The sequence below is a fragment of the Otolemur garnettii genome, unplaced genomic scaffold (genome assembly GCF_000181295.1).
Source record: "Otolemur garnettii isolate 467f Iridium unplaced genomic scaffold, OtoGar3 scaffold00035, whole genome shotgun sequence".
NCBI lineage: Eukaryota > Metazoa > Chordata > Mammalia > Primates > Galagidae > Otolemur > Otolemur garnettii.
Window position 1 is genome coordinate 2,571,716 of NW_003852430.1, and position 15,994 is coordinate 2,587,709.

The 15,994-nt window shown below is 40.4% G+C and overlaps 1 protein-coding gene across 1 annotated transcript in view; it reads left to right on the forward strand.

Moving 5' to 3' along the window:
• LRRC1 (leucine rich repeat containing 1) overlaps nucleotides 1–15,994 on the forward strand; it is a 129,725-nt gene that overhangs the window by 60,621 nt on the left and 53,110 nt on the right. The gene's annotated exons all lie outside the window — the stretch shown is intronic.

Below are 15,994 nucleotides of genomic sequence, written 5' to 3' on the forward strand. Positions count from 1 at the left end.
ACCAGCTGGAGATGGGGAGGTCTCTTTCCCTTGGGCTCTTGTCACAGTTGGGCCAGCCTTTAGCTCTGACCAGCTGGAGATGGGGAGGTCTCTTTGCAGCTCATTGACATTTTCTAAGCAGATGCTTCCATCTTTGGAGTCTTTTCTCACTGCCAGTCAAGTTTATTCTTGTATTCAAAATCCCTCTTTATTTTGCTAGCAACTATTCTGTCCTTCCGTAGGGATCCAAATGGGAAGACATAAACTCAAACAAAATGTTCTAAAAAAGGCTGCATATTCCATTGAGGATAGCATAACAAGCACTAGTGTCTTGGCTAGAGTGTATGTTTCACTAAGAAAGGGATGTAGGGGCTGGAACAGATTTTTAAGAACGAGTTCATTTCTCTTTATTAAATTTGTACAAATTTATGAGGTACATGTGCAGTTTCGTTACATGCATAGATTGTGTAATGGTCAAATCAGGGCTCTTAAGGTATACATCTTCTTGGTACATTTGGTAGAATTTGGCTGTGAATTCATCTGGTGATGGACTTTTCTTCATTAAATTTTTAAAATTACTGATTTAATCTTACTATGCATCATTGACCTGTTTCTTCTTGGTTCAGTCTTGGGAGGTTGTATGTTTCTAGGAATTTATCCATTTCCTCTAGGTTTTCTGCTTTATGAGTGTATAGTTGTTCATAATAGTCTCTGATCTCTTGTATTTCTGTGATATCAGTTTTAATATCCTCATTTTCATTTTTTTATTTGGGTTCTGGATTTTGTTTCTTTTCTTCGCTAGTTTAGCTAGTGTTTTATTGACTTTGTTTATCTTTTTGAAGAACCAATTTTTCATTTCCTTGATCCTTTGTATTGTTTTCCTTTTTAGTCTCTATTTCATTTAGTTCTGCTTTGATCTTTGTTATTTCTTGTCTACTGCTAATTTGGGGTTTGCTTTGTTCTTTTTTTTTCTAGTTCCTTGAGGTGTATTGTTAGATTTTTAATTTGTGACTTAGAATTCTACTTTGTTGATGTGGGCATTTAATGCTATAAATGTCCCTCTTTGCTTTTCCTGTATCTTATAGGATTAGGTATGCGGTGTTCTCATTTTTATTTGTCTCAAAAAATGTTTTGATTCCCATCTTCCTTTGTTGACCCAATGATCATTCAGGAGCATGTTATTTAATTTCCATGTATTTGTGTAGCTTCCAAAGTTCATCTTGTTATTTCTAGTTTTATTCCACTGTCATCTGAGAAGACACTTGATATAGTTTTGATTTTTAAAAATTTGTTAAGACTTGTTTTGTGGCCTAACCTATGGTCCATCTTGGAGGATGTTCCATGTGGTGATGTAAGGAATGTCTGTTTTATTGTTGGTGGGTAAAATGTTCTCAAGTTATCTGTTGAGTCCATTTGGTCTAAAGTCCATTTTAAGTCTAACATTGTTTTGTTGATTTTCTGTCTAGACAATCTGTCTGATGAGAATGACAGAGCAGTGGTCTTCAGGTTAAACCTGATGGAGGTGGCTGACCTTCAGGGCTGGAACTGAAGCCCTCAGATTAAGGGATGAAGTGGGCATCATAGATGAAGCTGTCCAGGCACAGTCTGTAGAAAGGCAGAACCTTGGCAAGCACCATTGTTAAAGGGCTAGTGAAGGAAAACTTGAGGGATGGGACAGAACAGGCAGAAAAGAAGGGAGATTTATGAGAGCTTCTCATAGAACTAAGGGCTGGGAAGCACATCTGGAAGGGCTGTGGTGTAAAATGGAGCAGCGTGGTTAATAAAAATGCACTGAAAGTTTCCATTAGATTTGGCAGTAGGATATATGTGACAGCAAAAGCTATGTCAGAAGTGGTTTACAGCGTATATTGTTTTATGCCTTTCCCCTTTACTCTGAGAGAGATGAGAGGAAGCCTTGAAATACATCAACAATCACCATTTTCTGGAGGAAACAACAGCAATCACTGTTTCCTGCTGGGTCTGCCAGTTCTAAGGGATGTGAACAATTATGCCAGTTGTGGGTGTCCTGGACAGCTAATGATGATATAATTAGTGATGGAATTTCATAACGTCTTGCTCTTAATTGTATGCATTCAATTAGGTTCTGGCTTGGGAATCACCCATCCTGGAATTATTGCTGTCACAGTGAGGCAGACCCAGTAGGCAAAAGGTGGGGGTAACCAGTCATCAATATTCTCTTTCTAGAGTCTGGTCTTTGACTATGATTGGGACTAGGGTGGGTTCTGGTCATTTTAGGCCTGTTTTTCCATGTTAAATGTTGAGGACCACAGTTAGATAATGTTCCCTGAGAGGGAACAGCTATGATCCTATTTGTATTATTATTATTATTATTATTTTCCTTGCTTTGCCTTTAAATAGTGATGGTAGTAGCAAAAGTAGAAAAGATAAAGAGCTGGGGAAGAAGGAAGACATGGAGGAGTGGGGGAGGAGGCAAGGGCTGCAGGAAGCTCCAAGGTCATAAATCAAATCAGGTACTCAGCCCAGGTGGCGACAACCAATCAAAAGTTCACACACCTCCACCCTAGTTAAGACCCCAACCACGAAGAGACAGCTGATCTATCCGAACCCCAAGACCTCCCTAGTGACCAATGAGTGACCAGACACTAGCTTCTTCCTCAACCATCGTCTTCACCATTTTATTGCAACCCATAGTACTTTGCGGGAAAGTGTATAAAAGTTTCCCTGGCCTTTGTTTAGGGGCCACTCCCCCCTGTTTCTGCTTTTCTCATGAGAGTGACCCAAGCATATGCCTGATTAGAATAAACTCCTTGGTTTTTCCATGTGTGAGTATGGACTCTCAGTGGTAATAATTTTGGCCTTAACACCCTTCTTATAAGACTCTTTACTACTGTATTTATCTCATTGTGTTTCCAAGTTTATTACACTGTGGGATTTTTTTTTTTTTTAAATAATAGAAGTATGTGGTCGTTAGAAGATCAATGAAGGTAAGTAAAGGAAGGGTCAACACCTTGCCCCTCCCACTTCCAGACTCTCCCTGCCCTGATGGAGGCAGGTCAGTGTTGGTGTCACACTGGGTTGGGCTTATTTTTATGATAACTGTCTCTCCCACTGTGTCACTTGATCATAAAGGGCACAGACTATGCCTCTTTTATTTACCTTTGCCTCCTTTGTCGCGTGGCCTGACCTAAATAATCAGAGCACATTAAATATTAGTTGCTTAAGTAATCAGAAATATGAAAAATGAGTGACTGGAATGATGTCTTTTAGGCTTTGACCTGGGGACAGTTGTTTCCATCCCTTCCATTGTAATTTCAGAGAGAAACTGGATCCAGGAGGAGAGCACCATTTTTGATTTGTAGGGTTGCTTATGATGTGGATGGTGTGTGTGATACGATACAGGGTCTACAGCTTCATTATCTAGCCTAGAAGTTCAGATTTTTTGAATTATGTAGATAAAGTTAATCCTGTTCAGAACTAATAGATGAATGGCAGAGTATAAATCTGAGATGATGGGCTTAGCACTACCATGGAACTATAAGGAATTATAAAGAATTGAAATGCTTTTAAGTTCTTACAGAGAAGCACACTGGGTCTTCTGCAGTGAGTGCAGACAGTCTGGGAATTTTGACTATTCACTCTCTGTATGTCAGCACTGGAATGTTATCATAAGTAGAGCAGAAGGAAGTATCCTGGCCAAGGGAAGGCAGGATGTAGTCTACCCTAGAGATGTTCAAAAAGGGCCTTTCAGGAATGATGGAAGCAATCGTTCTTTTTACCTAGAAATTTACACTTTAGACTATGATCTATTTTCCTTCACTTGGAACAATTGTTTCTCCAGATGGATCTGTGACCAGCTATATAGAATCCTTGTTAAAATCATATTTTCTACCTTATCCAAAGGACTGTGAGCTCAGAATTTTTAGAGCAGACACCCAGGAATCTGCATTTTAATCTCCAAGAAAATTCATACAACTTTAAATTGGAGCTGGCAACCATTCATATAAGAACATAACAGAATCCTTAGCAGTCCTTGCATGGGTCGGGATCCTAAACAACATTTAGGCCAAGAGGATGTCTTTACAATCTGATCTTTCCCAACTAACTCCATGGAACAATGACTTTACTAAATACAGACCATGACTTTTGCTCAGTTCAAAAGTCGAGCATCCAGGATGGTGCCTGTGGTTCAAGGAGTAGGGTGCCGGCCCCATACGCTGAGGGTGGTGGGTTCAAACCCAGACCTGGCCAAAAAGAAAAAGTCGAGCATCCATCCACCTGGGTGACCCCTCAGCAAAAGCAAGCATTGTGCCTTCTTTCTTTCATTTACCCTAAATTTGGATTGGGGTGCCTGTGAGAATTGCTTTAGGATGTGGAAATTGATCCAACATGTCATAATGTATCATCTTTAGGATGAGATTTAGTTGAAACAGTGTATATTTTATTCTGATTCTCAGGTTTGAATTTTCTGTAATTCATATAAACAGCATTGGTTCTGCAAAATTTTCTCATAACATTGTTGTGAGACAAACTCATTGTAATTCATAAAAAAAGGGAAAACCTTCCAAAACATTCAACACCTGAGTACTTTGAACGGGATAATAGCAACTTCAGTGTATAAGTTCCGATATGTTTTTTTTCAGAAGTTTAAATATATTATAAATATTTTACCTTTTCATCTGTCGGCTGACAACTTATAATTTTTAAGCTCCTAAGCTCTTTATCTACAGTATTTCTTTAAACGATGTAAACATGTTTTTAAGAGCTTTTTGGAATACCTTTCACATCCCATTTTCTGATTTAACCTCTTATTTTTAAGGGTTACTGTTATAGGAGAGGGATTTTTTTTAACTAAATCAATTTTATTTAAAATGGGAAGGCATTTAAATTAGATCTGAGCAGTCCCTCTTTCCGTGCTTTCCCACCTGCTTTCCTCATCTTCAACCGGAACAACAAAACAACTGTCCCTTTGTTTGGCCTCCCGTGGGAGGCAGTCTAACTAAGCCCTCATTGTGGCCTTTAAAAGTTACATCTCCTTTAGTGGAAGAGGAGAAGTAGCTTTATTGTGGAGGTGAATTGTGGACCATGAGTGATTGCTGGATACCACATTAGAATAGCCCAGGCTTCATCAACAACAATTCAGAACCTGACCGGATGTTACATTCACCTGAGGTAGGTTTTGTTGTTCTAAACAAACCCAGGCTGACTTTTTGAATGCTTAGGTGATGGTGGTCCAGGGATTCTGATACGCTGCCAGGCTGGGACCCCTGAAGTTAAATGCCTCCATGTGTCTCAGAGGTCCTCTTACCCGCCTATGTCTGAGTCTCCAGGAGGGCTGAGTTAAAATGTCGATCCCTTCTCCTGAAGGGCCAGACCTTTAAGTGGGCCCTGTGATTCTTTTGTGCTCTCAAGTTTGAGAATCCACATCTCTGGGATACTTAGCTTATATTTGACCTGGGTTAGGGATGTGCTTTGGAAAACAGTGGTGAGACTGTTGAGCATCAGTGTTCTGGCTAGTTTGTGTGGGCCAGATGGCTTCCCCTGCACATTTGGAAAACTGTGTTCGCTGCTTGTCCTGCACCTTCTCACCTACTCTGTGTGTTACCCACCCTGAACTACCCACACAGCCTGCGGTTCAGTCTCTGACCTGCAGGCACTATAGTGAGGGTGTGAGGAGGACAGAGTTTAGGAGGCTGTTTATCCTATCAGATAAGAATCGCAGATCCTAATTGGAAAGATAAGTGAGGAATACTTAGGTAACACAGACAGCCTGGTAACTGGCACCACAGAATTCATGCCTGACCATAGGGGCTTATTTGAAACTCAGAGATGAAAAAGATTCTTGTGGTCTGAGGAAATTGGAGACGACATGGGGGAAAGTTAAAGACTTAATTTCTGGATCAAAGCATGTATCCATGGAGAGACTTCATTTCTCTGGACAATTTTGATATATGAACACAAGTAGTTCTAATTTTCACTGTATTAAATGGGAATTATTAAAATGAGCTGTAGATTTGAGTAAAAGGTGAAGAATGAATACAATTTTTTTTTAATTTTTGATATTTCATTGCTATTTTCTTGAAGTATAAATGACCATCAGTTGGAATCTTTTGGTTTTGGTTTGTTTTGGAAGAAGGGCAAATAAAAAGAATGCCAAACTGTCCATACTTTTCTCTTCACATTATTTTATATGAAACATAACATTTAATATTCTGGAATTCCTTTTTACTTTTTGGTTAAATTTTTGTATTTGTGTGAACCAGCACCTCGTATCCTGAGACATGTTTGTGTTTTTTAAAGCCAACTCTGTGGGGGAGGAAAAGCTGAGATGTAAAGGTTGTTTTAGTAATTGCGGTTGGAATTAAGTGAAAACCTTCTGGGCTGGGAAAATTTTTGGCCAGCAGAAGTGCCAAGACTAGTACAAGATGTGTAGAAAATAACATTTTACAAAGGGCTTCTGCACCATGTGGAAACCCAGGCCACTCAGCCTCCATGTGCACAGGAAAGGCTGCTTGGAATTATGGCTTTGTCTGCAAGCTGACTGCCTCCTGGGTGAGTCTGTGGTGGTTGGAATAATATGATAAATGGGATGCATTTGAAAAAAATTCCCTATTTAGCTTTTTTTTTGCTATACATCCAGAATAACAGCTGTGGCAGCAAATGCCGGCTTGGAGCAGGCATTCATATTTAGTCTTGTTTGAAAATCTCAGATATTTTTAAGCAGGATTGAGTCAGGCAGCCCACAGCACAGCATTCAGACTGTCTTAATCAGCCAGCCTGTTTGGCACACAAGGACCTTGTTTTATCCTAGTAGTAAATAGTTCTAAATGAAGCAATATGATGTACTGAATGTGCCCAGAGTCACAGCATTTAGTGTTTCGCTGCAGTCTGTCAGCATCTCTTTTGCAAGCTCGTTCTGTTCAGTGCTGTTTTATTCCTTGTATCTTTAGAATTCTGTCTTTGGCCAGGTCTTGATTCATGGTTTTTATACACAATAGGATCCTGTGTTTCCTACCAGTGTACCTCCCTTTCTCCCTCCCTCCACGCAGCATTGCCAAGTAGGTGCAGTTTTCATTTTGCTCAGAAGTGTGTTTCATATTGTGGCAGCTCATTTCCATCTTAAAATGCTGGGATTTTGTCATTTGCCTTTCCTGTGGATTGGTGAATCGCATCCCAAAGCCTGCTCTCGATTGATGGCGTACTGTTCACAGGCCTTCTGCCCCCAGGATCCTCTTCTGTCTCCTCTATGTGAGTGGGGTTCTGGAGCCCTCATGTTCAAGTCCGCCCCTCAGCTATGTGGCTGTTTTCCTGTTGCCTTCTGAGGAAGGACATCTGACTGTCTACCTCTCTGGTAACTGCTGGTATTTTCAGATAAACAAATCAGGCCTGAACTGGGGTCTTTCCTCTCATGGATTTTTCCTGGATTTGGTATTCTCTTCAAGTTCTTCACTTCTTTTTGCTTCTAATTAATTGCCAGGTTTCTTGAAGGCATACTCTACCCCAGGTTCTCAGACTCGGAGATTAAATGGAGCGGTGTAATTTTTTTTTAATGGGGTCTGATACAGTTTTGCTTTGTCTTTTGATAAGAGAAACTATCACTATCATTTAGTAAAAACAGAGATTTCAAGCTACCAGTCATTATAATAATCTCAGATTAACAGTAGGCCTTTTAAATAAACAAATTTGGCCTTGTCATCAGAAAGAAAGCCTTATCTCATTTTCTGTGTTTTTCTCATTTTGTCACCTGTGAATACTGTGCCTTGGACTGGAATTTGGCAGCTACTATTTTACACTCACTCTATCTCCCATCTCTCTCTCTCTCTCTCTCTTTTTTTTTGCAGTTTTTGGCTGGGGCTGGGTTTGAACCTACCACCTCTGCTGGCATTTGAGGCCGGCACCCTACTCCTTTGAGCCACAGGCGCCGCCCCATCCCCCATCTTTTTATCCGCTGGCTTTTCCGCTCAGTGCTCTCCAACTGTTGTCTTCTTGTCCTCTCCCAGGTGGTAGTGAACTCTGGGCAGCCAAGTCCTCATCTGTCCTGCCTGCTGTGTTGTGGTGTGATCCCCCAGCAGGGCGGCCTCTCTGCTCCCTCGTCATCTGGTAGTCTGTGCGTTGTTCCGCAGTGCCCTTCTGCTCTGCCTGCGGGGTCTCCACGGTGTCCTGGCTCCCTGGCTTCCTCCCAGATGGCTCCTCCACCCCCCCTGTGTGAGATGACAGCCAATGCTCTCCCGGCACCTCAGGCTTGTGCTTCTGCCTCTGTACTCTGTCTCTTCCGTGCACATTCCGCCAGCTTCTCTGATTTCTGCAGCATGTCTGGGGCTGACCAAATCTGACTCTCCCCATCCTTAACCACTCCTTTGCAGTCTTCCTTGGCCATGAGGCAGATGGGCTGGAATTTCAAAGCCCTGCTCTTTCACATGTCAGCAGAGTGACCTTGGACAGTTTAATGCCTCCAGGCCAGTTTCCGCATCTGTCAGCAGGCCTCTTGCTCTCTATCTCAGTGTTCATGGCAAGGATTAGAGATGGTGCATGCAAATGCTTGTCACGGTACTCTCCACATAACATAACAGGTTCTCAGAAATGGCAGCTATTCCTATTGGGAGTTGTATAACCAAGTGGGCTTGGAAGAAAGCAGTTCTTCATTTCTCTTTTCCTAATCTGAGTCTGTCTCCTGCTATTTTCCTAGTGCCTAGGACTTACCACTTATTTCTTAGGTGGCAGTGACAGCAGTTATCAAGTGACCAATTTCAACAGAGTCTTCTCTGAGCAACTGGTAGTTGGTTAGCAATTTCATATTTTTACTTAAAGTAGAAAGTGTGCTAAAAAATCTGAAGTGTCTGTGTGGCTGGAAGGAGGTAATTGTGTGTGTCCCCTTCATACCCTGAGGCCATACACATCAGCATCGCCATAATTTACCCTAGTGCCTGTTTTCTTAGTCAAAGTTGCTCTAGCATTTTGAGAATTCAGTGTGTGTGACTAACAGTATTAATCTACTCTGTTAATTCTTCTCCCTTCGTAGTAGGGAACAGCGTTGGGTGGGAAAATTGAGTTTTATGTAATCTTGTATTTTGCTCTTGCATCATCCATGGCATTTTTCTTTCTTTTTTTTTTTGAGATGAAGTCTCACTCTGTTTCCCTGGGTAGAGTGTCCTGGCATCATGGCTCACAGGAACCTCAGTTTCTTGAGTCCAAGTGATCCTTTTGCCTCAGCCCCCAGAGTAGCTGGGGCTGCAAGCGTGTGCTGTAATGCCTGGCTAGTTTCTCTATTTTTAGTAGAGGTGAGATCATGCTAGTCTCTAGCTCCTGAGCTCAGGCAATCCATCTGCCTCAGCCTTCCAGAGAGTGAGCCACCTTGCCCAGGCCATTCATAGCATTTTAATATTGTTAACTACAGAAGGAACTCTGTACAAATGTTAATAGTTTCCATGAGAAGATAGATAACCCAAGGGGGCGTATCTATCTGTAGGTCACCATCTTACACATTTTCTTTTATAGACCCAAACTGCAAATGTCATTAAGAAATAGTCCCCCCCCCCAAAAAAAAAGCAAAGAAATAGTTCCTCTTGAACACATCTCGAGGTGCCGTGACGAATGCTGATCTGGAAGATGAGCACTCTCTGACATCCCCGTGATGACTTCTGAATTGCTGGCTCCTGCTAGTGTTACCTCTCCTCTGGACCTCTTTGAGGGCAGTCTGTGGGATAGTTTTATTTGTTGATGCCACGTTATTTAATTTTTTTGTCTCCCATCTGGTTCACTGTCAGTGGTATGGCAGTGGACTGCTGTCTTCAAATTCTTGCTTGCTTATGTAGTCTCGTGTTTCTTCATCTGAGTTGGATACTGAAGACAGAGAACCTATTTAAAGACTCAGTTCTATATTGACAGAGTTCTTGATAGCTTTCCCTTTGGTGTGAACGTGTTTCATGATGAGAGGAGGGCAAGAAAACATATATTCAGGGTCTCATGAGTTAACATAAAAAGCGATTCACACTTAGAAATCAACCTGGGGCCCTTGGGGGGAGTTGTCTTCCCCTCTCTTTCCTTAGTCCTTTACGTGTGTGCTCCTGCTAAACGTGTGTGCTCCTGCCAAACGTATCACGCACATCCTCATTTTACCTCCCAATAAGCTTGTGAGATAGGTGAGACAGATTCCAGAATCCCTTTCCCAAGAACACAGGCCCAGAGTAGTTGAAGGTTAAATGAGGGTGCTCCCAGGCCAATTTCTTCAAGTTTTCCCTACACTCTCTCCAAGTATCCTTATAGTTCCATGTCTTAAGTTTAAATCTTTTATCCAGTGAGAATCAATTTTTGTTAATGGGGAAAGGTAAGTTTCAGTTTCAGTTTTCTACAAGTCTCCAGAAAAAAAGGACTTAAATAAGAAAAAAAAAAATTAGAAAGGAAAAAAAATGAGGGTGCCGACCATGGGATGTGCCTTGGTTCCAGACCCAGGGGGTTAGTCAGCCTGTGTTGTTGAGTGCCTGCTGAGGTCCGCACTGTGGTGAGGGTGGGGGCAATGCAAGAATGATGTAGGCCTGGTCCATGCCCTCATGGAGAGCACATACAGTGGGAAAGTTATCGATAATCACTGCTGAGCTCAGTGCTTCAGACAAGAAGTGTTGGGCACCATGTGAGGCCTGATTGATTCATAGGATACATGAAAGATTTAATTGAACAATTAAGGCACTATATCTTATTTTTGTCAGTAGTGCTATTTTACATTAAGCAGGAAATAAATACGAAAAATTTTCTTATGTACTTAATTGAATGCTCTACTTAAGTTTAATACTATGTCATATAGTAAAAAGTTGATAAAGATTAACCATACCAAAGAATTAGAGTTCGAAGTTTTATTTTAAAGTTTCTTTAAAATTTCACTATTATATTTTTATGTATCTTGAAAATGAGTCTTAGTTTAGCTAGTTTATCAGAAAAATTAGGTAAAGAAAAATTTTAGATCTGCCCTGAGTCGGATCAGATAGTCCATATCCTCCCTGGTTCCCTTGGGTTGAGTTGCTGAAGATTCAGAGACAGCGTTTCCTTGACTTCCACCAATGGCACTTGTCTCCTGACCCTCACTTCTGTGTAGAGACAAGATTGCTTTGCAGCAAGGATGGCGGGTTCTGCAGTGAGATGGCCTGGGGCCAAATCTGGGCCTTCCGCCTTGCTGGCTGTGTAGCCTTGGGCAAGGCTCTTACCCTTTTGGTGCCTCAGTTTCTTCATTGAGAGAGTGCAGATAACAGTGCCTTCCATAAGAGTAGTTGTGACTATTGAAGTGAGTTCGTTTGTGTGAAGTGTTTAGAGTTGTGCCTGACAGTTAGCACCCAGTAAGGCTCTGCTGCTGCTGTTGTAGGATCACAGTGGAAAAGGGCCCTCTGAGTGCAGTGAGACTAGAACTCAGTCTGTGCTTGGACCCCCCATCCAGGCCCCTGGCCTTGTTAGCACATTGTACTAATTAAGCTCACACATCCATCTTACTGTGGGGATAGTGATGCTGATGCAATAAATGTAGGTAATTACTTACATAGATAGCTCTTGCCCTGTTTTTGATAGTACAGTTTCAGCCTGCTAACTTGCTTGAATATGTCCTAAGGTTTAAAATGTTACTCTTTGTGATTTTATGGAAACATTAATTTTAATTTTAGTCTTTTAAAACTTTTTATTGCCAAGGCCCATCAACACGAATGAGATGATTATAGAGAATAGCCACAAAGATGTATAACTTAAGTTTTGTTTTGCTTTGCATTTTGTGGTATTCTCAGTGGAAAGAACCTAGTGTTACCACTTACTAACATCACATAGGTCTTGAAGCCAGGAGAAGAAGAAAGGCTATTTATATAGAACAAGAAGAAATGCCAGTGGGTAATTGATTTATTCAGAAAGAATCTATTGTGTTATCGTAGACCAAACAGGCTGTCTGCCCATAGTCCTTTATGAAAGGGAATGCCCAGGAGTTTCTAAACTCACATCCACTTAAAAGGAACTTGGGAAGTCATTTGGTAACATCTGTCTCCATCACAAAGGGACCCTAAAATGGGGTCAGCTTTTCAGGAAAGGTTGTGGTCCCCCTTGAGGATTCTGGGGATGTGGGAAGAAAGCCTTGATTTCTTACAGAATTGTGTAGTCTAAGCTATGTATTACTCTTGGGGTAGAGTGGGGTGGAATCTTAGCCCTCTACACCCTAAAAATGGATGTTGTAAAAATGGATGCTGAGAAAAGAATACAAATTCCAGGAAGGGCAGGAAATGTCCTCCTACATCATATTTTAAACGACAGTATCTGCTGTGAAAGTTGTACTCTGTCCCAGAAGCCCTCTGGCAAGTGGGGCCAGGATTGTGGTCTGCCCAGTAGTGTCAAAGAAGACCTTTTCATGGACAGAGCTCAGGGCTGAATATGAATTTCTGTACAGCCTATAGTAATGGTTATACTGGTAAACTGTAGCTTTTTTGTTTCTATCTTGAAAGTATAAGATTAAATCTCACTGATTGAAAGCGGTTCTAATTCAGAGTAATGATAGCTGAGAGTGGGTTGGAAGTAAAGGATAGCTTAAGAAAGGTATAGGGAGGATTGATTTTATAGTCATTCTTAGACATTTTATAAATATCAAATTTTATGTTTTTATTCTTGGGCATATGAGGGACAGGGCTAGTTTGAATTAATAAAAAGTATGATTAAATATTTTGTTTGTTTTACCTTATATAGAAGCCTTGTCAGCAAGGAGTTTTGTATCACATTCCTTAATGAGTAGATGAAAATCTCAAAAATAATAAGTCTATATAAATAATACTTAATATTTTTGAGATTATTATATACCAAGTATATTAATAATACTAAGTTATAGTATTTCTAATACTTGTTTGTAAATATGTGATTATTCAGGGTATAATCATTAGTTTCTTAAGTAGGACAATAGCAAAACCCTCTAAATCTTATGTTTTTGACGCTACTCTTCAAATTATCTGGCCTTGAATGGAAAACAATGGTAATCTCTGCTGTTCCCCCAGCCAGTATTTAAGTGTGCCATTTATTTTATACTTTTTATCTTTACAATAAAGACCTTATTTTGGAAGTGTGATTATCCTGTTTTTCTAAAAGAGGGAACTCTTTATCTAGAAAATATAGAAGACCTCCATAGTTGACCACCTTCCCTACACTAACCACCTCCTGAAGTCAACCTAATTGTCACAGACTGGACATGCACCACATGTATGTCAGTACAGTAGGCCTAGTTCCTTAGGTTGACCACTTCCTTATGCTGACCAGTTTGTTACAGTCCCTTAGGTGGTCAACTTAACATAGCTTCTATTGTAATTGTAAATAGCTCTACCTGGCATTTGGTAGTCTGCTTTCAAGAAATCTTTCCAGCTTTCTCTCCAGATCAGCGGTTCTCAACCTGTGGGTCATGACCCACAGGAACTGTATTAAAGGGTCGTGGCATTAGGAAGGTTGAGAACCACAGCTCTAGATATTCCTGTTTTGATATCCTGAAGTTTAGGCACATGTTACTGTCGTGCCCTGGGGCTCACCCTCTCTTCACTTTGCATTAGATGTCACATTCATGCCTGTGCTTCTCCTTTCTTATTTTATTTGGTTCAAAGCATAACAGCATCCTTCTCTGTCTAGTTTTCTCTCTTCTCTTGCAGCACTTACATGATACACTGGCAATATTTAAAAACACCTCCCGATGGTCTGTTTTACAGATAGGAAATTAAGGCACAGATGGGGTAAGTGGTTTGCTCAAGGATACAAACCTAATAAATGCAGAAAACTGGTGCAGATATTGCTCTTATGGCTGTTTGAATTTGATGGAGGACAAATCGAATACAGAGAGACACCGTTTAAGAGGATATTGTTCTCATCTCATCTGGAGATTGGGGCCTGAATTAAGTTGATAACAATAGAATTGGAAAGAAAAAGATGGCTAGGAAAAATAATCAGAGAATAACAAAAGGACTTGGCAATTGGTGAGTGTCTAAAAAGGGGGGGCGGGAAGGATTCAAGTTACAGTTTTTTAATGAGATAAGAGGTCAGGCTAGGCCTTGTTGAGAAAGTGGTATTTTTCATATATTTGATATTAAACTTCACATTTGTCCCTAGCGTGATATTTGGGAATCAGTTAAAGGTGAGTTCAGCTGGAAATAACCTGCAAGCTTCGTAGTATCTCTTTTAAGAAATCTAGGACTGCGCAGTTTTCTTACCTATAAGATAGAGACAGTACATACCATGTGAAAGAGCAGCCGTCCTCACTGGGACTTCATAGTGTTAGTTTCTCTCCATTGGCTCAGCACCTACGGCCTGCTTATGGTATGCTGAATACTGTGTCGGCTCCGGAGAAACAGCAGCAGACAGGCCCAAGTGGGTCTCTCTTCCCAGTGAGTGTGCAGGTTAGTCAGGCAGATTGAACCGCACCAAACCATTATTTAATGACAACTGTAACCGATCTTATCAAAGTGGAGTCCAAGAAACTTGGGAACAGGAGAAGCCAAGCTAATTTGGGGGTTTAAGGAAAGTGTCCCTGAGGATGTGACATGATAGCTGGATATTTCACTGTAAATAACTTTTTCTTTTCTTTTTTTTTTGAGACAGAGTCTCAAGCTGTTGCCCTGGATAGAGTGCTGTGGCATCAGAGCTCACAGCAACCTTGAACTCTTGGGCTTAAGCAATTCTGTTGCCTAAGCCTCCCAAATAGCTGGGACTACAGGAGCGCCTCCTGCCCCCCCCAACACACACACACACACACACACAACTCCTGGCTATTTTTTGTTGTTGCAGTTGTCATTGTTGTTTTAGCTGGCCCGGCCGGGTTCAAACTTGCCAGCCTTGGTGTGTGGCTGGCACCCTCCCCACTGAGCTATAGGCACTGCCAGTAAATAACTTTTTTAAAGCAAACCAGGACTCTTTAAACCACGCTGTTGCCTTTCTTGTCTTCAGTGTCTATTTTGTACAATGAAAGATATACTACTTTATTTTTGAAGGATTAAATAAGATATATAATAAATGGGCTACCACTGTATTTGTATTTCAGGGCCTACAAATGCTTGTGAGTTTTAAAAATCCATTCCAGTGTCCAGTGTGGACAAGCTATATACAGAGGTTGCCAAATAACAGCAATATATATATATATATATATATATAGTATATAGAACACCCATTTTAAGAAAGGAAGAAACTATATTAAAATAGTAATACTCAAGTCATATTTGACTTCTGCAATTACAAGAGATACAAGATAAAATACCCAAGATAATAAATGTTATTGGTATATATTGAATATTACAATTTTAATACAGTTTTTTTCTTTCTTAAAATGGGCATACATTTTTTGGTACCCTCTGTATATACAGTGTCTGTACATATAGTTTTTATGAACCTAGGATCATAGTGTTTGTTTTTTCACTATTTATATGTAAGGCAGAGAGTAGTATGAGGAAAACAACACAGATGCCAATGTTTTAGGCTTTTAAATTTGAACTGCAAGCTTCCGTGTAGCATCTGACTCTTTTGAGGCTGCTGGAACAGGCCATCCATTTATTCCCTTTATTTCTCCCCTCTCCTTACCACCACCAATTTAGAAATGTTAAGTGCGTTTTGACTCAGCTTACATCAGTTGAAGAAACAGCATAGGCCCAGGAGAATGTTTTCTATTTTAGCCCTTCCCAATGTTACAATGTCTAAAATAAGTGTATTCTTGAAATTAAGTGCTATGAACTAACCTTTTAAATGTCTAACTGCTATAATCTCAGGTTTTATAACAAGAGAAAGAGGGATTTAAGCTAACAAGTTTGGTCATTTTGAATCACAGTATTTTAGTGGTCAGGGGAAAATATTCAGCCCTATTAGTAATAAAAGGAATATAAAATAAAATGTCACCAGACTATTTTGCTAACAAAGTTGACATTTAAAAAAATGTAAACTAAGGAAAAGGAGAGATCTTGAATTGGGTACCTTGTACTGGCAGATAAAAGTATTAATAGGTATCAGCTGCCCCCCTCTGAAGCAATTTAACAATATTTTACTGGTTTTTTTTTTTTTTTTTTCA